Consider the following 20,743-nt stretch of genomic DNA (forward strand, 5'->3'; position numbering starts at 1 on the left):
GGTGTTATATAAAGCTGTGTGTCCATATATAGGGGGCTGCAATGTTATATAGAGCTGTGTGTTGGTATACAGGGGGCTGCGGTGTTATATCGTACATGCCTAATTTTGAAAAAACATTTCAGGGAGATTGTGAATGCAACACCTATAAGTGTAAGTGTACTGGATAAAGAGGGCGTGTACTGCTACATTTGAGAGACGTGCCATAACACTGACTTGCATCCAAATGTAAACGAGCCCCAAAGCAGTTAGTAAGATCTACATGTTGGTGAAACACACTGATACTTTTCATAAAATGCATGTAGCCATAGGGATCATTGAGCCTTATAGCCAACGCAGGGATATTATACTAATGGTCCCATTTGAATGTACATAGCTCTGTTTTTTCCTTTATATAACAACTACATAATGGGGGTAATGTGCAATCAGGGAGATTGTTGGACTCTTCAGTGAGTCAGGGAAATTGCTAATATTTCAGGAAGTCTCCCTGACAATCAGGTAGAGATGGCAATTATGTGTTATAAAGAGCTGTATGTCGGTATATAGGGAGCTGTAGTGTTATATAGAGCTGCGTGTCAGTATATAGGGGTCTACGGTGTTATATACAGCTGTGTGTCGGTATATAGGAAGCTGCAGTGTTATATAGAGCTGTGTGTTGGTGTATACAGGCTGTAGTAAGTATATTTCACTAAGGTGTCCCCATGCTGTAGGTCTGTATTTTCTCATATAGGTCCCTATATGTTGTTATGTTGCTGTGCTGACACTCTCTGCTGGGGTAGTGTGTTTGTATCAGGACATCACATGCTGACCATACACTCAGATCATCACACGCTGACCAGACCACACACGCAAGACATCACACACTGACCAGACCACACACGCAGGATATCACACACTGACCAGTCCACACACACAGGACATCACACACTGACCAGACCACACACACAGGACATCACACTGACCAGACAAAACACTCAGACCTGTCCTTTAATCAAAAGGCAGCATTATGTCACATCATATCATCATATAGTATCATATAGTATTTCAGACATGTTCTTAAGCTGGGTACTAACAGGAGCAATTCTTCACCGTCCCCCTCCTCCACAGACCCAGACCCCACCCCTATTTAAGGGGTGTTTCCAGAAATTATTACCCGGGCTGCTTTTCCATCCCAATCCGAGCCTTAGTTGCCATGCAAGTTCTGGGTCACTGTCAGAAGATGACAGTCCCAGTCTATTTATTAAATAGGACAACCCTTTATCTAGCGTTTTGCTAGTTAACTCCTCCTTCATCTATTTGCACATATCATTGCCACACCTCTCTGATCACTGGGGTACATCCACTTTGGCAGATGGTTACGCCCCTTCAGCGGGCCCCTACTATTGCAATCCCCTTGTGGGCCCTTCATGTCCCAGTCCGACACTATCTGAGGGCATGTAGTCAAAAGGTTGACATTAACAATGTCATCATTCATAATGTCGACAGTTATGATGTTAAAATGACATTTGATCACTGCCTACATAATGACTATCAACATATTGTACCAAACCCATGTCTGAGTATTATTCACATGTTGCCAAACTTACCATTGTGGTGTGCATTGATCACATACTATATCTACAGTAGCTATGATAGTTAGCTTCTTGCTTTTATGTTTATTATTTCTCAGCTTTAACTTTGTTTTATAATGTATTATGTGTTTGATTTATACATTCTAAGTAAATAAACCCTAAACTGAAAGCTCTGGTCTTTCAGATAAACCTTACATCCATCCACTAAATGTAATGACTCACATTTAGCTGATGTTCAGTGGAGAGTTCATTTTTAAAAATGAATTTATTTTCAATGAAAAAGTAAGCATGGCTGCAAATTATGATGGAAAGATTCCAGAGAGGTCAAATGCCCGTCACACTCCCTCATCTGGATCTAGACTATATAAGGTCAGGCAATAGAACTGCATAGTAGTTAAGCTCACAGCTTGACAAGGCCGACCTTTATGAAGCCTGTTATACTGTATAACTGTTTGTCGAGTATGACTACTCCTATTAACCCATGTGAGCTATTTGGTGACAGCTAGTATATGTTTATTTTTTAAGCTATTCATGAACAGAATATATTTTAAGCATTGCAGTGTAAATCTAAATGGGCTAGTATATGGAGTTTACAAAATAATATGTTTGGTTTGTTACCTTAACATTCTGGAGTTCCAATAATGTGGCTCATTCTTATGTTCACATTATCTTATGAGTAACTAGGCATCTGTCACTTTGGTGGTTATTATTCATTCTGAGGCTTATTAATGCATGGTCATATATATATATATGCATTTGGATCTATGGGAATGGGATTGAAATGCCGGCGGCTATTTAGCGGATGCCCGACAGGATCAAGATCCCGACAGGGGCAGGTAAGTACCCTAACCTTCCCCGTGCCCCACCCTAATCCTAACCCTCCCTTAGTGGTGCCTAACCCTAACCTTCCCCATTATTATTATTATTGTTATTATTGTTATTATCATTTATTTATATGGTGCCACAAGTGTTCTGCAGCGCCTTACAAAGTACAAAAACAAATAAGTAACCAGTGACTTACAATACAATACAATACGAAGCAGGACATGGATAATAAACATTATATTAGCGACCTTTACACCCACATATGCAGCCAATTGTTAGTTGCCCTAGTGGGGAGTTGGTGCTCTATTTATTAACATTATTTTTACTAAAATAAAGTGAAAATGTGTTTTCACACCCTTTTCACATTATTTTAGTATCACCTAAAGTTACTAAAGGGCAATTGGAGTAGAGTTCGTAAAATTCTACTCCAAGCCCTAAGTATCACATATTTTTAGTAATCAGATCGCATTTCCCATAATTGTAATGGGAAATGTCATCTGCCCAAAGTTATTAAAAATAAATTGTGAAAAAATTCCGGGGAAAGCCCTGTGATAATAACGCCACCTGGAGGTGGCGTTATCCATGGTCTCCCCCGGTTACCGGACTCCTGCTCTGCTCTAACTGGCAGAGCAGAGCTCGGAGCCGGTCCCAGTGATCAGCTGTGTGGTCTAAACAGAACGCAAGCTGATACATTGCAAAAAAAAAAAAAAAAATTAGTAAAAAAAAAAACTTACCTGAGTCCAGGGACCTGTGATCGGGGCTCCCGTGATGGCCTCCCTCAGGTCAGCTGATCTCCCAACCTGCACTGGGGCCCAGTCGTTACCTGACCAGGTCCCAGTGCATTATGGGATGTCAGCTGACCGGAGCCACAGAGGACATCACTGGAGCACCTGGGGGGGGCGGGCTTAGCGGTGGGGCTTAGCAACAGCCGGTTGATGCATGCGCGGGCACTTATCACGGTATTTTCACAAAAAATACTGTGACAAGTGTGCGGAGGGGATTCGCAGGGACAGAGCTTTATCGCAAGCTCTGTCCCTGCAATGGATTTGTAGTAAATCCCTGTGATATTGGCAATGCGAATTCAGTCGGTAATATCACACTACAATCTGCTTTCCCAATGCGGATTGTAGTAAATAGAGCCCTAAGAGATAAATGAAAATACAGTAGGGAGAAGCACAAGAGGGTATTTCGGTGCCTATCATAAGTCCCTAGCCTTGCGGCCGCCAGTTATATAACTACATCCCAATGTATGTTATTTACACATTTTGACATCTTCACTTTCTTATATCTGTTTATATCCCATCAATAACATATCTTTATATATTTTTATTAAGGTTAGGTGGGCTAACATGAACTTCATTTGAGTCTGCCTTTGTAATAAGGTTTATTATGTAATAAATACCAGTCCTATAAGATATTGGGGGAGATGTACTAGGTCTTGGAGAATGATAAAGTGAAGAGAGATAAATTACCAACCAATCAGCTCATAACTGTCACTTTACAGGCTGTGGTTGAAAAATGGCAGTTAGGAGCTGATTGGTTGGTACTTTATCTATCTCCACTTTATCACTCTCCAAGGCTTAGTACATAGACCCCACTGTTAAATAAAAATAAAATCTGCCCAGCTCTGATGTAAGGTGAGTGCAGGAGGTCCGCTGCACATACCTGCTTCATTGCCGATTCTCTTTCCCTCTGTGCCAGCAAAAACACAGAAATCGTGGCAGAATGGCGGCGTGATTCCAAGATGAGCACAGTCACAGAAAAGCAGGCTACAACACAGACAGCACAGGCAGCCCAAACAGTTGCTGCTGACATGGGAGAAACTTGTGGGGAGATTGAATTCCAGGTTATCCTCATACAGATCCTGGAACAGGATGCCTCAGCTCCTGAAGACCCTCCTATTCAGGGGCGGATTGGGATGGAAAACCAGCCCGGGAAATTTTTGGAAGCAGCCCTAATGGGACGGGCTCAGTTGAGAGGACGGGGTATGGTGAGGGGACAGGATACTACCTCCTTATAGGGCCTGATTCTAAATTGGATGCAGTCGCGGCTACTACTAACCCCTTGCATGATGCACAGCGGTAAATTCAGCGAAACACCAATACAGATGCAGTGAGGGGTGCCACAACATTTTTAGGTTTAGGGGGAGGGTTAGGGTTAGGTACTGAGAGAAAAGGGTTAGGTTTAGGGAGCAGGGAGGGGGAGGTTAGCTTTAGGAACCAGGAGCGAAGTCAGGATTTTGACTGCCGGGAACCAGAGTGATGGCATTCCATATATCTATAAATAATATATATATATATATATATATATATATATATATATATATATACATACATACATACATACATACATACATACACACACACACACACACACACGTAAACACAAATAAATATATATATATATATATATATATATATATAATATATGTATATATACACAGACCATGACCCGTCCCATTAGGTACAAAATGCTCTGCTCCTTGACTTCCCTCTTAATGTTTGATTGCAGCCACCTGTGTCAAGTCCAGGAGCAGAGCATTTTGTACCTAATGGAATGGGTCTTGTTGGAGGGTATATATATATATATATATATATATATATATAGCAAGTGGATGAGTGGCACTCTAAACGTATATATATGTACATAAATATATATATATATGCATATTGCGTATATATATATATATATAAACACATACATACATGTGTGTATACAATATACACATACATATACATATATATATATATATATATACATACAGTATATGTATATCTATATGTATATAATTATATATATATATTAGGGGTGAGCGGGTTCGGATTCTGAAATCCGAACCCCCCCGAGCCCCCCCGATCCGAGTCCGATCCGAGTCAGGCTCGACTTTTCCCGCCTGACTCGGATCTGAAATCGAGGCAAAACGTCATCATCCCGCCTTCCGGGTCTCGCGGGTTTTGGATCCTATATAAGGTACCCGCGTCGGCGCCATTTTCTCACTCGGCTGTGGACAGTGAAGAGGGAGGGTGGGAGTTAGGGCTGTGTAGTGTAGTGTAGTGTAGTGCTGCTGTTGTCCACTACTTCAAAGTCCATAGGGGCTGGCTGTGTTGTGCTGTGCTGCTGTTGTTAATAGGGGCTGTGTCCACTACTTCAAAGTCCATAGGGGCTGGCTGGACTGTGTTGTGCAGTCAGTTCTCCATAGGGGCTGTGTCCACTCCAAAGTCCTGTGCAGTGTCCCAGTCCTAAAGGAGTGCTGTAGTGTTGTCCAGGGGGTGCTCTGTCCATCAGGGGTGCTCCCCCCAAGTGCTAAAAAAATAATACATTTTCTGTGTTTGTGAATTGTGTGCGCAGTAGCCGCACGTGCATCAACAAAGTAGTGCCAAGCGTGCACCTGTGTCATAAGTAAAGGGCCGGCTGGCTTGACCGTTAAAGGGTGCTGTAACCCCCAAAGTACACTCCAGTCCAAACCAAAAAAAAAATTATTTTCTGTGTTTGTGAATTGTGTGCGCAGTAGCCGCACGTGCATCAACAAAGTAGTGCCAAGCGTGCGCCTGTGTCATAAGTAAAGGGCTGGCTGGCTTGACCGTTAAAGGGTGCTGTAACCCCCGAAAGTACACTCCAGTCCAAACCAAAAAAAAATTATTTTCTGTGTTTGTGAATTGTGTGCGCAGTAGCCGCACGTGCATCAACAAAGTAGTGCCAAGCGTGCGCCTGTGTCATAAGTAAAGGGCCGGCTGGCTTGACCGTTAAAGGGTGCTGTAACCCCCAAAGTACACTCAAGTCCAAACCAAAAAAAAATTATTTTCTGTGTTTGTGAATTGTGTGCGCAGTAGCCGCACGTGCATCAACAAAGTAGTGCCAAGCGTGCACCTGTGTCATAAGTAAAGGGCCGGCTGGCTTGACCGTTAAAGGGTGCTGTAACCCCCGAAAGTACACTCCAGTCCAAACCAAAAAAAAATTATTTTCTGTGTTTGTGAATTGTGTGCGCAGTAGCCGCACGTGCATCAACAAAGTAGTGCCAAGCGTGCGCCTGTGTCATAAGTAAAGGGCCGGCTGGCTTGACCGTTAAAGGGTGCTGTAACCCCCAAAGTACACTCCAGTCCAAACCAAAAAAAAAATTATTTTCTGTGTTTGTGAATTGTGTGCGCAGTAGCCGCACGTGCATCAACAAAGTAGTGCCAAGCGTGCGCCTGTGTCATAAGTAAAGGGCCGGCTGGCTTGACCGTTAAAGGGTGCTGTAACCCTCAAAGTACACTCCAGTCCAAACCAAAAAAAATATTATTTTCTGTGTTTGTGAATTGTGTGCGCAGTAGCCGCACATGCATCAACAAAGTAGTGCCAAGCGTGCGCCTGTGTCATAAGTAAAGGGCCGGCTGGCTTGACCGTTAAAGGGTGCTGTAACCCCCAAAGTACACTCCAGTCCAAACCAAAAAAAAAATTATTTTCTGTGTTTGTGAATTGTGTGCGCAGTAGCCGCACGTGCATCAACAAAGTAGTGCCAAGAGTGCGCCTGTGTCATAAGTAAAGGGCCGGCTGGCTTGACCGTTAAAGGGTGCTGTAACCCACAAAGTACACTCCAGTCCAAACCAAAAAAAAAATTATTTTCTGTGTTTAGCCGCAAGTATATATCAAATCGATATAACATAAATGGAGGACCAAACTTTCTCCGATAAAAATAAAATAGAGAAAGATCAAGAACCACTTCCTCCTAGTGCTGAAGCTGCTGCCACTAGTCATGACATAGACGATAACATGCCATCAACGTCGTCTGCCAAGGCCGATGCCCAATGTCATAGTAGAGGGCACATACAATCCCAAATGGCAAAGTTCAGGAAAATGACCTTGAAAAAGACATTTAAATCAGCTGAAGAGAAACGTAAACTTGCCAATATGCCATTTACGACACGGAGTGGCAAGGAACGGCTAAGGTCGATCCCTAGTATGTTCATGACTAGTGGTTCAGCTTCACATGACGATGGAAGCCCTCCTCCCACTAAAAAAATCAAAAGAGTTAAGCTGGCAAAAGCACAGCGAAGAACTGTGCTTTCTAAGAAGATATCACAAATCCCCAAGGAGAGTCCAAGTGTGGTGGTGGTTGCGATGCCTGACCTTCCCAGCACTGGACGGGAAGAGGTGGCTCTTTCCACCATTTGCACGCCCCCTGCAAGTGCTGAAAGGAGCACCCACAGTCCACTTGCTGATATGCAAATTGAAGATGTCACTGTTGAAGTACAACAGGATGAGGATACTGGTGTAGCTGGCGCTGAGGAGGAAGTTGGCGAGGAGGATTCTGATGGTGATGTGGTTTGTTTAAATCAGGCTCCAGGGGAGACAGTTGTTGTCCGTGGGATGAAAAAGCCCATCACGGTCATGCCTGGGCAGAAGACCAAACATTCCACCTCTTTGGTCTGGCAATATTTCTATCCAAATCCGGACAACAACTGTCTTGCCATATGTACCATATGTAAAGGTGAAATAAGTAGGGGTAGGGACGTCAACCACCTAGGAACATCCTCCCTTATACGGCACCTGCAGCGCGTTCATAAAAAGTTACTGTCAAGTTCAGAAACTTTGGCTAAGACCGTAAGCAGTCCAGGGACACCTAAATCCCGTTGTCCTGTTGTATCCAAGCGCCTGCAAACCACACCGTCAACTCCCTCCTCGTCAATTTCCTCCTTAGTCAGGATCGGAAGTAGTCCTGCAGGCCATGTCACTGGCATGACTGACTCTCCTATCCGGGATTCCTCTGGAGGATCCTGCATTGCTACGCCTACTGCTGCCGCTGCTGCTGTTGCTGCTGCTGGGAGTCGTTCATCATCCCAGAGAGGAAGTAGGAACACCACTACTTTTACTAAACAATTGACCCTCCAACAGTCCTTAGCGAGGAGGATGAAGTACGACAGCAGTCATCCTGAAGCAAAACGTATAACTGAGGCCTTGACTGCTATGTTGGTGTTAGACGTGCGTCCGGTATCCGCCATTAGTGCAGTGGGATTTAGACAATTGATGGAGGTAGTGTGTCCCCGGTTCCAAATCCCGTCTAGATTCCACTTCACTAGGCAGGCGATACCGAGACTGTACAGAAACGTCAGAAAAAGTGTACTCAGTGTCCTGAAAAATGCCGTTGTACACAATGTCCACTTAACCACGGACATGTGGACAAGTGGAACAGGGCAGACTAAGGACTATATGACTGTGACAGCCCACTGGGTAGATGTATCACCTTACGCAGCAACAGCAGCAGCGTCACCAGTAGCAGCATCTCAGAAACGCCAGCTCGTTACAAGGCAGGCTACGCTGTGTATCACCGGTTTCAGTAAGAGGCACACCGCCGACAACCTCTTAGAGAAACTGAGGGAAATCATCGCCCAGTGGCTTACCCCACTTAGACTCTCCTGGGGATTTGTGATATCTGACAACGCCACCAATATTGTGCGGGCATTACATCTGGGCAAATTCCAGCACATCCCATGTTTTGCTCACACAATAAACTTGGTGGTGCAGAATTTTCTGAAAAGCGACAGGGGCGTGCAGGAGACGCTTTGGGTGGCCCGAAAAATTTCTGGCCACTTTCGCCATTCAGCGACTGCGTGCCGAAGACTGGAGCGCCAGCAAACACTCTTGAACCTGCCCCGCCATCACCTGAAGCAAGAGGTTGTGACGCGGTGGAACTCAACCCTCTATATGCTTCAGAGGATGGAGGAGCAGCAAAAGGCCATACAAGCCTATACATCCACCTATGACATAGGCAAAGGAGGGGGTATGCACCTGACTCAAGCGCAGTGGAGAATGATTTCCGTGTTGTGCAAGGTTCTCCAGCCCTTCGAACTTGCCACACGTGAAGTCAGTTCAGACACAGCCAGCTTGAGTCAGGTCATTCCCCTCATCAGGCTTTTGCAGAAGCAGCTGGAGAAAGTGAAGGAGGAGCTAAGATGGAGCGATTCCGCTCGGCATGTGGGACTTGTGGATGAAGCCCTTCATTCGCTTTGCCAGGATTCCAGGGTGGTCAATCTGTTGAAATCAGACCACTACATTTTGGCCACCGTGCTCGATCCTAGGTTTAAAGCCTATGTGGTGTCTCTCTTTCCGGCCGACACAAGCCTGCAGAGGTGCAAAGACCTGCTGGTGAACACACTGTCAGCTGAAGCGGAACGTGACACGTCAACGGCTCCTTCTTCATTTTCTCCCGCAACTGGGGCTGCCAGGAAAAAACTTAGGTATCCTAAGCAACCCGCTGGCGGTGATGCAGGGCAGGCAGGACCAAGTTTGGACATCTGGTCTGGACTGAAGGACCTGGCAACAATTTCTGACATGTCTACTGTCACTGCATATGATACTGTCACCATTGACAGAATGGTGGAGGATTACATCGGTGACAGCATCCAAGTAGGCATGTCAGACAGTCCATACCTGTACTGGCAGGAAAAAGAGGCAATTTGGAGGCCCCTGTACAAGCTGGCTCTATTTTACCTGAGTTGCCCCCCCTCCAGTGTGTACTCCGAAAGAGTGTTTAGTGCAGCCGGGAACCTTGTCAGCGAAAGGCGTAGGAGGTTGCTTCCACAGAATGTGGAGAAGATGATGTTCATCAAAATGAATTATCAGCTCTTCCAGGGAGACCAGCCTCCAGAAGGTACAGAGGGACCTGTGGTGGTGGATTCAAGTGGGGACGAGTTAATACTTTGTGAGGATGAGGATGTACACACTGAAGAGGGTGAGGAATCGGTGGATGAGGAGGATGAGGATGACATCTTGCCTCCGTAGAGCCAGTTTGTGCAGGGACACATTAATTGCCAGCTTGTTTTGTGGGGGCCCAAACGAACCAATCATTTCAGCCACAGTTGTGTGGCAGACCCTGACGCTGAAATGATTGATTTGTTAAAGTGTGCATGTCCTGTTTTTACAACATAAGGGTGGGTGGGAGGGCCCAAGGACAATTCCATCTTGCACTTCTTTTTTTTCTTTGCATTATGTACAGTTTGGGGCCTAGTTTTTCTAACTGCCATCCTGTCTGCCACTGCAGTGTCACTCCTAGATGGGTCACGTGTTTGTGCCGCCCACTCGTGTCGCTTAGCATAGTCATCCAGCTACCTCGGTGCAACCTTTTGGACATGAAAACACTATTGTGAGGTGTGAGGTGTTCAGAATAGACTGGAAATGAGTGGAAATTAAGGTTATTGAGGTTAATAATAGCATAGGAGCAGAGAAACCAACAAATTCTGTGATTTTAGCTGTTTTTATGCTTTTTAAAAAAAAAATACAGATCCAAAACACAAAACCCAGAACCCAAAACACGGAAGGGTGGTTTTGGCAAAACCAATCCAGATCCAAAACACGAAGAAAGATCCAGATCCAAAACCAAAACACAAAACACGAAAAGTGGCCGGTGCACACCCCTAATATATATATATATGTATGACATATAGATATACATATACTGTATATATATACTGTTTATCTATCTATCTATCTATCTATCTATATATATATATATATATATATATATATATAATATATATGCAAGTGGAACGGCAGGCAGACATATGTTAGATATAATTAAACAGGTTACTTACTGTTTAATTATCAGCAGTCACACTGTGTATTTGCAGGCTGCTACTGTGCCCGGCGTTCTGTGTGTGCACAGGCTGCTTGTTGTAGCAGCCAGCATGCACGTAGTTATCCTGGACGGAGGCTGGCCACAGAAGCCTGGAGGCAAAGCCGTCAGTGACAGGCTCTGCAAAGGATTATGGGAGGAGCTTTTGCAGCTGGGCATGCGCAGCAGCTCCCCTGATGGCCATTTTATTTAACATACAGTGTAACTGTAATGCTGCGCGATCGGAGCTGAGCCCCGATCGCGGCAGCCGGTCCACCAAAGTAGAGGGGTGGGTAAGGGAAGTGCAGCCGCCGGCCCCCAAAGGCAACTAAGGGACAGGCCCAGCGGGAACCAGCCCAGCGTCCCGGCGGCCCAATCCGCCCCTGCTCCTATTACATACCCTGTTTTAATGCAGGCTATTAAGGACACCTTTGCTGCAGAATCAGGCTACACCGTTTGCCCAAGCGAAGTCCCAGATACAACATTTAGAGAAAGATATGGAAGTCCTGGATAACAGAGTTGGGGCCAATTTTAAAGACATCAGGCAAGTGCAGTCCCTTACTTCACGTCTGCAGAAAGACACTTACCAAACTTGCATTAAACTCGGCGACCTCAAAAAACACTTCAGGCGAAATAATCTGCGTATAGTGAGGTTACAGGAAACGATCCTGCTTTTTACCATTTTTTTTTTTAAATAATCTTGCTGGAGCTTCAAGATATTTGTTCAGATTTTGTCATTGAGCGAGCTCACCGGACTGGTCAGATTAGAGATCAAAATAGACAGCCCCTCGCGTAGTTATTTTTTTGCTGTTTGAATTATGCTCATAGAGAGGCTATTTGGTCCGCTTCTAGATGCATGAGAGAGCTCATCTGGAGTGACGGCAAATTATTAGTATTTCAGGACTGCTCCGCTGAAGTCACTAAGGCCCGTAAGGAGTTTTCTCCACATCAGTTTATGACTTGTTAAGGAAGGCTAAAAATTTGCCTCGCTGTTCTCAGCTAGATTGCGACTATTTGACAGATCCTCCTCATTGGACTTTGCTACAGTTAAGGATGTTAAGGCCTATTTCAAGAGATCCGCTGATTTCTAATACGTCCACTCATGTTCGTTGATAATCCTGTTGGGCCTTTGTGCCATGTTAATTTTACAGCCAGTCTTCTCCAGTCTCTTGACTAAAGTTATAGACTTCAAATTCTGCTGGTTCCTCATTGCCGACACGTATGATTATTTATATATCGTTGTTTCTTTTTAATTATTCTACTATTTGCACTGTTTATGTATACTGTATTTTTATTGATGACCTATTATGATGAAGGTTATTTCCCAGATTTTATAATCCTGCTCATCTGACATAATTATTTTCTATGGGCATGATTCAGAGATGGACACTAATGCGATCGTAGCTACGTTTTTGCATGGTACGCAGCTGTGAAAACATGCTAATAGTTCCAAAGAATACCCGAGCATAGGGACACCCACTAACGCCTTCTCATCTGCGGATGACTTTGCTTACCTGTGTAAATATTGGTAACATCGATGCTCATCAAGCAGCCATCTTGCCCTTGCAAAGGTCTGACCAGCCACAAACACTGCAGCTCTCCTAACTTGCAGAGGGCTCTCATGCTGCATAGGAGATCACAATGGCTAATTTATGCACGCCCATGTAAAAGGCGTTTAAACGGTAAGACACCCCTGTGTTTTTCTGACCACCCCCTATTACTTTCCCTAATGGCTGACCTGTCACTCATTTTACGAATGGGTTCTCTGTGTATGCAGAATCGCAAGACAATCGCAGTGCGTGCGTAGTGCAATTTATATGCATGCGTAATGGCAAACAATCACTCGATTGGCGTAAAATCACCATTATGTACGTCTCTGCTGGTAGCAGCTGGCTAGAAGCATATTTCCATTATAAATGCCAGTGGACCTTTTTATCCTCTGGTATATTATACTTAATTTTTTTTATTTTTGTCATTTTGTATGTCCTTATGTTTATATGGATATTTTCTCCCATTTGCTCTTTATACCTATTGCTCCCCGCACTCCCCATCCTCATTTTTCTGTTTCCTGTTTGGCAGGTGTGCTTGAACTATTTATCTTACCAAATATTCTATACAGGGCCATAACTAGGGTGTGCGGCCGGTACTACCGCACAGAGCGCAATAGCCCTGAGTTCCGGGACTCACTACAAGAGGGGTGGCTGTCAATGGTGATCAACAGCTTGCACCATTTTGTAGGCGGGGCAGTGGGGTGGCTACACAAACTGCGGCGTTCCCGACGGAATGCCTGCCGTTTGGGGGTGGCCCCACTGACATCACTCGTGTTGTCAGTGGTGAGCTTCCGGTTCTAATAGAGCCGAAAGCTCACTGGGGCTTGCGGTAGATGAGACCCTACCACATGGGTCTCGTCGCAAGCCCCAATGGTCGCGATGGTCTTGACCATCGCGACCATCAACCTGGCCGCTCGCTGAAGCTGTGGGTGGTCACCCACAGCCTAGCGAGAGGCCAGGAGGCCGACTCAGAAAATAGATGCGGCCGTCCTCATTCAGAGCGAGTGCTCGCATTTTGCGAGCGCCTCTGAATGAGGTTCAACATCCGTACCATTGATATCCTTGTCATCATCAACTGTGTCAGTTTTAACTGTATATATTTACCTATTGAATTCCCCTGTATCTCCATACTACCTCGAGCATAAGTCCAGGCGGCCGCCTAAGTACCGGTGAACGTATCTTAGTTCTAAGGGAACAACGGGCAGTTGTTATTGGCAGAAGATCTCGCTAGCTGGGTTCTTGTGGCGTCACATGGAGTAGGCATCAGAATTCGTAACATTATAGTCGGCCCAAATAAATAATAGTTGATACACTAGGATATAGTTACAGTAAGTGTTGTGTCGGACTTGTAACTTCTGCTGTCATGGAGCAGAGGCAGAATCTTGCTCAGATGCTTGCAGCCCAGATCCAAACTCTTACCCAGAAAGTCCAGGAACTCACTATACGAGTTGAAGAGAATCGTTCTCCTGCAGTGATCATGGTGAGTGACAACATTTGTGGGTCCCAGGGACCCACCACTTTAAAAAAATGGGGTCCTGCCTGACCATTTCTGGGTCCCATCATAATTTATGCTTTAGAGCTCCCCATATGCCTCTCAGACCTCCCCACATCCCCCTAAAATGCCCATCTGATACCCCCAACAGCATCAGATATCCCCACAAGCCCCTTAAATGCATGTTTTAATGCCTACATGATCTTTCAGGTAATATGACTTGTCTGTTCACAAAACCCACAGTGAATAAGTAGGTTTACCATATCATCACTTTAAACTGGGACACTCATGGATTACACAGGTTCTGTGGCTCATTAAAACCAGGTGAAATCCAGGCATAAAGTCAGCTAGTCACAGAACCTTTGTAATTAATTCATGAGTCCCGTTTTAAAGCGATAGTATGGTTAGCCTATGAATAACGCTTTAGGTAATAGGCATATTTATCAAAGGATAAATGCCCGGTCTTTACTCATTATGCTGCACATTAATGCCCTTTACACATTATGCCACACAGCAATGCCCAGCCTTCACACATTATGCCATGCAACAATGCCCAGCCTTTACACATTATGCCATGCAGTAATACCCCTTACAAATGATGTGGCACATTAATGCCCTTTACACATGATGCCGCACATTAATGCCCTTTAGTCCTATGAATTGCCCCCAGGAGTCCCCCAATGCCTCTCAGACCCCCTATGCACTGGATGTAGCTGCCCTTCAAATAGGAGTGACCTGGACATTAGGCCCAAGTCACTAAAGGGCAAAAAGGTGGGTCAACTACAGGGGACCCACCTATTTGCCCTTTAGTGACCTGGGCCTAATGTCCAGGTCACACACCTATTTTGGGGGGGCAGATACCTTCAGTTGGGCCTAATGTCCCCTATGTAGCCCGGACCTTATGCCCGCCTATATACCTACAGGCCTATTGCCTGAATTTATGCCATGGGCCTAGTGCCCAACAACCCTGGTGGTCTAGGGAGGGGTAAATAACGTTGGCCCAAGGCCGCCTACCCGCACGGTGGAAGAAGCTGTGGGCGGGAGTTTCGATAGCATTTTCACTTTCCTCCCCCGCAGTCCTCTCTGGTCCTCAGCTTCAGTCTTCTGCCACTGGCCCATCCTGGCCAGCGGTGCCGCATCTTCCTTCTTGATTGCGCCGTCTTTTGGCCTCTTGCGCGGCCGCCGGAACTGTTGCTGCGCCACTCTTCGCTTGTCTTCGGGAGGTCTTCACTCCCCCCCTCTTCCGCCGGACTGAACGTTCTCGCTCAGCAGCATCTATTTAAGATGCTGCGAGTGGGTGGGGCTATGATGCGACGAGCCACGATTGGCTCATCGTGTCTGCCTCCTATTGGCTGCTGGACCGCGAGCCAAAAGCTCATGCCCAGTGCCAAGCCACCGCCGCCGCTACTTGGCTTTCGGGCAGCGAGCTCCGCTCAGCTCGTGCCCGGAGCCAAGCTTCTCCCGCCACCACTGGTGGAAGGGACCAGGCGGTCCCTTCAGGTACCCGCCGCGGTGGCTTACACGGCGCTGGGAACAAACACTGTACCAAGCACCGGCACGGACGCTGTGCTGATGCTGGGATCAGACACTTGATCCCAGAACGGTTTTCCACAGCAGCAGCCAATGAGAGTCTAACAGACAGCGTTGTTTCTGTCTCTGCAGGGGACGTGCTGTGCTGCAGCCAGCTGTCAGGGATTGGCCACAGCACAGCGCGTACCCGGGGACCTGGGTACTTTAAAAAAGTGAGTCCCCAGTGCCCGATATCTGGTAAAATACGCGCTATAGCGCGTATTTGTGAACACTGGGCCTGATTCAGACCCGCTCGCAAGCGGGTCGATGTTGGCCAAGTGCGCATGCGCATGAGGGATCTGGCTCCGTTGTGCGCATGCGTGAGACCCGCATAGCGACGGGCAAGCCGTCGCTATGGGTATCGCTACAAAGGGGGCGTGCTGTCGATGTTGAGTGACAGCACGTCCCCTTTGGTGGGCGTGCCGGGGGCGTTGCTGCCCAGATGGAGGCGTTCCCATGGGAATGTCTACCGTCTGTGGCCGGCCCCACTGACATCACAAATTATGTCAGTGGGAGTGCTTTTGGCTCTGATAGAGCCAAAAGCACTCCAGGGCTTGCGGCAGACGAGACCCTACCACAAGGGTCTCGTCGCAAGCCCGAGGGTCATGATGGTCTTGACCATTGCGACCATCTTTTTGGCCGCTCGCTATAGCTGTGGGTGGCCTTCGGACTGCCTTCTACTCACGCGGCATTACAGTCAGTGGAGGCTTTCTTTACGGCCTTGGGCCTATTGTATGATGACCCGGACCGTGCTGCTTTGGATGAGTCCAAATTGCGTACTCTCAAACAGGGCCAGAAGGCAGCAGAGGATTACTCATCACAGTTCCACAGATGGGCTACTGACTCCGGTTGGAACGACCCGGCTTTACGTAGCCAATATCGTCTTGGTCTTTCTGAGGCCATCAAGGACATCCTTGAGCAACATTCACCTTCTGAGTCCTTGGATGACCTCATGCAACAAGCCATAAGGATTGACCGGCGGTTATGGGAACGCAAACGTGAACAAGATCTTCCCGTCAGATCGCCTCATTCTCCCGCTTGGGTTCCATCCTCAGTCACAGAGGAACCTATGCAGATTGGCGCCTCTCGCCTATCGTCAGTAGAGAGACGCAGAAGATGGTCTCTTGGCCTCTGTATGTACTGCAGTGACAAGGGGCACACGGTGAATAACTGTCCACTCAGACCAGTAAAAGACAAGGCCTAAGTGTTCGTGAGTATTTGCACTTAGGCCTGGCATCCATTTCCTCCAAAAATTCTATTTTAATCCCACCAGTCATCTAGCTTGCCAATTCCACTTTGTCTACTTCAGCCTTCCTGGATAGCGGGGTAGCAGGCAATTTTATGGATTTTCTTTTCTTTCACACTCTGGGAGTACCAGCTGTCCCTTTGGAACAAGAAATTCCTATCTGTGGTCTAGACGGAGGTTTGATTTCATCGGGTAATGTGAAGTTTAAGTGAGGTTTAAGACACCTCCTGTCCGTTTATCGGTGGGTTCCTTACACTCGGAGACTTTGTCTTTTTATCTCCTCCATTGTCCCTTGGCTCCAGTTGTTCTTGGTTTTCCATGGCTTAGGTAACATAGGGTCTGATTCAGACCCGCTCACAAGCGTATTGCGCTCGCAAGCGGGTCGATGGTGGCCCAGTGCGCATGTGTGAGCCCTGGAGCGAGCGCAAAAAGCACTTGCTCCGTGGCTCACTACAAAAGGGGCGGCTGTTAATGTTGATTGACAGCTCGCTCTATTTTGTAGGCATGGTGGGGGGATGGCTTCACAAACGGAGGTGTTCCCATGTGAACGCCTGCCGTTTAGTGGGAGAGCTTCCAGCTCTATTTGAGCCAGAAGCTCTCTGGGGGTTGCGGCCATGAGACCCTACCACAAGGGTCTCGTCGCAAGCCCGATGGTCGCGATGGTCTTGACTATCGCGACCATCATCCTGGCTGCTCACAATAGCTGTGGGTGGTCACCCACAGCTATGCAAGCGGCCAGGAGGCCGCTCCAAAAAATTAAAAAAATGCCCTGATTCAGAGCGAGCGCTCTTTCAGAGTGTCCGGCTCTGAATCAGGGCCACAATCCTGTGATTGATTGGCAATCCAGTGAGATAATCAGATGGAGTCAGACTTCTCAGAATTGTTGTTTGACCATGTCTATTCAGTCTGTACTCACTACTGTTGCTGAGACATCTCTAGTGATTCCGCTCCAGTAACGGGATTACGCTGACATTTTCTCCAAAAAACTTGCAGATGTTCTTCCTCCATATAGATCTTATGATTGTGCCATCAAATTGATTCCAGACGCCAAGTTACCCAAAGGCCAGTTGTATTCCCTTTCTATACCGGAGGACAAAGCTATGGGAGAGTACATTGAGGATGCCTTGGCTAAAGGATTCATCTGTCCCTCAAAATTACCATTGAGAGCTGTTTTTTTCTTCGTGGATAAGAAGGATGGATCTCTTCATCCTTGTATTGACTATAGAGGACTGTTTGATCAACTGCGTCAGGCTAATGTCTTCTCCAAGATTGACCTCCGAGGGGCATACAATCTGATTTGAATCAAGAGTGGAGATGAGTTCAAAACGGCCTTCAGTACTCATTCCGGACACTACGAGTATCTAGTCATGCCATTTGGCTTATCCAATGCCCCAGCTGTGTTTCAGGACCTGATCAATGACATTCTTCGTGAGTTTTTGGGGGTGTTCGTATATCTGGACGACATCCTCATTTTTTCTCATTCAATGAATCAACATCATCACCACGTTCGACAGGTTCTCCAAAAATTGCGGGAGAACCATCTTTATGCCAAGATGGAAAAATGTGAATTTGACGTCACTCACGTTTCTTTTCTGGGGTATACAATCTCGTCCCAGGGATTTTTAATGGATCATAGAAAAGGCGAGGCCATACTTAAGTGGGACCAACCAACTTCCCTTAAGGTCATCCAGCGGTTCCTCTGCTTTTCTAACTATTACTGCCGATTTATTAAATCCTTTTCCAGCATTGTGGCATCCATTGTTAATCTGACCAAAAAAGGACCGGATACTTTAAACTGGCCAATTGAGGCGATCCAGTCTTTCAAGACTCTCAAGGTTGCTTTCACTCAGGTACCTGTTCTTTGACATCCTGATCCTGACCTTCCTTTTATCTTAGAGGTAGATGCCTATGAAGTAGGAGCTGGAGCCGTTTTGTCACAGAAAGACCCTGCAGATAGTGTTGCACCCATATGCATTCTTTTCTCACAAATTTTCCTCTGCCGAATGCAATTATGATATAGGAAATTGAGAATTACTAGCTATTAAATGGGCTTTCGAGGACTGGAGACACTGGCTGGAGGGTGCCAAATTTTGGTTCTTACTGACCACAAGAACCTGTCCTACATTCAGTCCGCTAAAAGGTTGAATTCCTGGCAAGCACGTTGGGCTTTATTTTGTACATGGTTCAACTTCCTCATCTCCTTCCATCCTGGTTCCAAGAACATCAAGGCTGACGCCCTTTCCAAGAGTTTTGGACCTAGTCAACAGATATCCAGGTCAGATGAAGCTATCATTCCTGACACTTTCTTCCACTGTGCACTCACCCGAAATCTGGCAGATCTCATTCGGGCATGTCAATCGGAAGCACCTCCGGAGAAGCCTTCTGGTCGATTGTTTGCCCCAGAGAAGTTTAGAAGAGCAGTTCTTCTGGATTTTCATGAATCTCGAGTTGCTGGTCATCCTGGCATCAGTAAGACTGTAGAATTACACTCCCGCTCTGTTTGGTGGCAGTCTTTGAACAAAGATGTGCATGAATTTGCCTTGGCATGTGAGGTATGTGCCCGTAATAAAACACCTTGGATGGCTCCTTCTGGTCTGTTACTTCCACTTTCCATACCTAGGAGACCCTGGACTCACATCGCCGACCTTCCACTATCTGCTCGATGTTCTGTTATCTGGAAGATGGTGGACCGGTTTAGCAAAATGGCACACTTCATACCATTGCAAAAACTTCCTTCCACTAAGGAACTCTCCAGCCTGTTTCTTAACACATTTTTCTGGTACATGGCTTACCGATGGATATCGTGTCAGATCAAGGATCACAATTTGTGGCACAGTTCTGGAGGGTGTTCTGTTCCTCTCTGGGCATTGAGCTTAGTCTTTCTTCAGGTTACCATCCTCAGTCGAATGGACAGACTGAGCGCGTTAATCAGTGTCTGGAACAATATTTACGCTGCTATGTTTATAAGTGTCATAATGACTGGGTATCTCATCTGCTGCTTGCTGAATTTGCTTTTAATAATTCATGCCATTCTGCATCTTTTGTATTCCCATTCTTCTGTGATACAGGACAACATCCGAGGTCAAATGCCTTCGACTCTGGATCACCAGCTTCTTCTTCTGTCTCTCGGCTCCGACATATTTGGGGCAAGGTTCATAAAAGCCTTTCGAAGGTATCTCTGTGCTCTAAAGAATCTGTTGACAAGCATCAGAGGTCATGTTGTTTTAAGAAAGGTGATTTGGTTTGGCTCTCCACCAAAAACATCAAGCTCCGTCAGCCTACACAGAAGTTGGGTCCCAGATTTATTGGTCCGTTCCGAATTATTTCACAGGTGAACCCAGTATCCTTCAAACTTCAATTGCCCAACTCTCTCCGTATTAATAATACTTTCCATTGTTCCTTGCTCAAACCGGTCTTCTCTTCAGCCAAATTCAGACTCAGGTCCTCTTCCATGCTTGCATTGGTCATGGGGGGTCATTCAGACCCGCTCGCGAGCGGCAGTATGCTCGCAAGCGGGTCAATGTTCCCCAATGCGCATGCGCACGACGGAGGGAGCTCCGTCGTGCGCATGCGCGAGACCCGGGGAGCGACGGGCTTTCCATCGCTCCGGGTCTCGCACCAAAGGGGGCGTGTTGTCGATGTTGATTGACAGCACGCCCCCTTTGGTGGGCATGCTGGGGGCGTGCCTGCCAGACGGAGGCGTTCCCATGGGAACGCCTACCGTCTGAAGCCGGCCCCACTGACATCACTAGTGATGTCAGTGGGAGTGATTTTGGCTTTGATAGAGCCAAAATCACTCCAGGGCTTGTGGCAGGGAGACCCTACCGCAGGGTCGCGATGGTCAAGACCATCGCGACCATCTTTTTGGCCGCTCGCATATGCAGTGGGTGGTCACCCACAGCTATA

The sequence above is a fragment of the Taudactylus pleione genome, unplaced genomic scaffold (genome assembly GCF_031769625.1).
Source record: "Taudactylus pleione unplaced genomic scaffold, aTauple2 ptg000015l, whole genome shotgun sequence".
Lineage (NCBI taxonomy): Eukaryota > Metazoa > Chordata > Amphibia > Anura > Myobatrachidae > Taudactylus > Taudactylus pleione.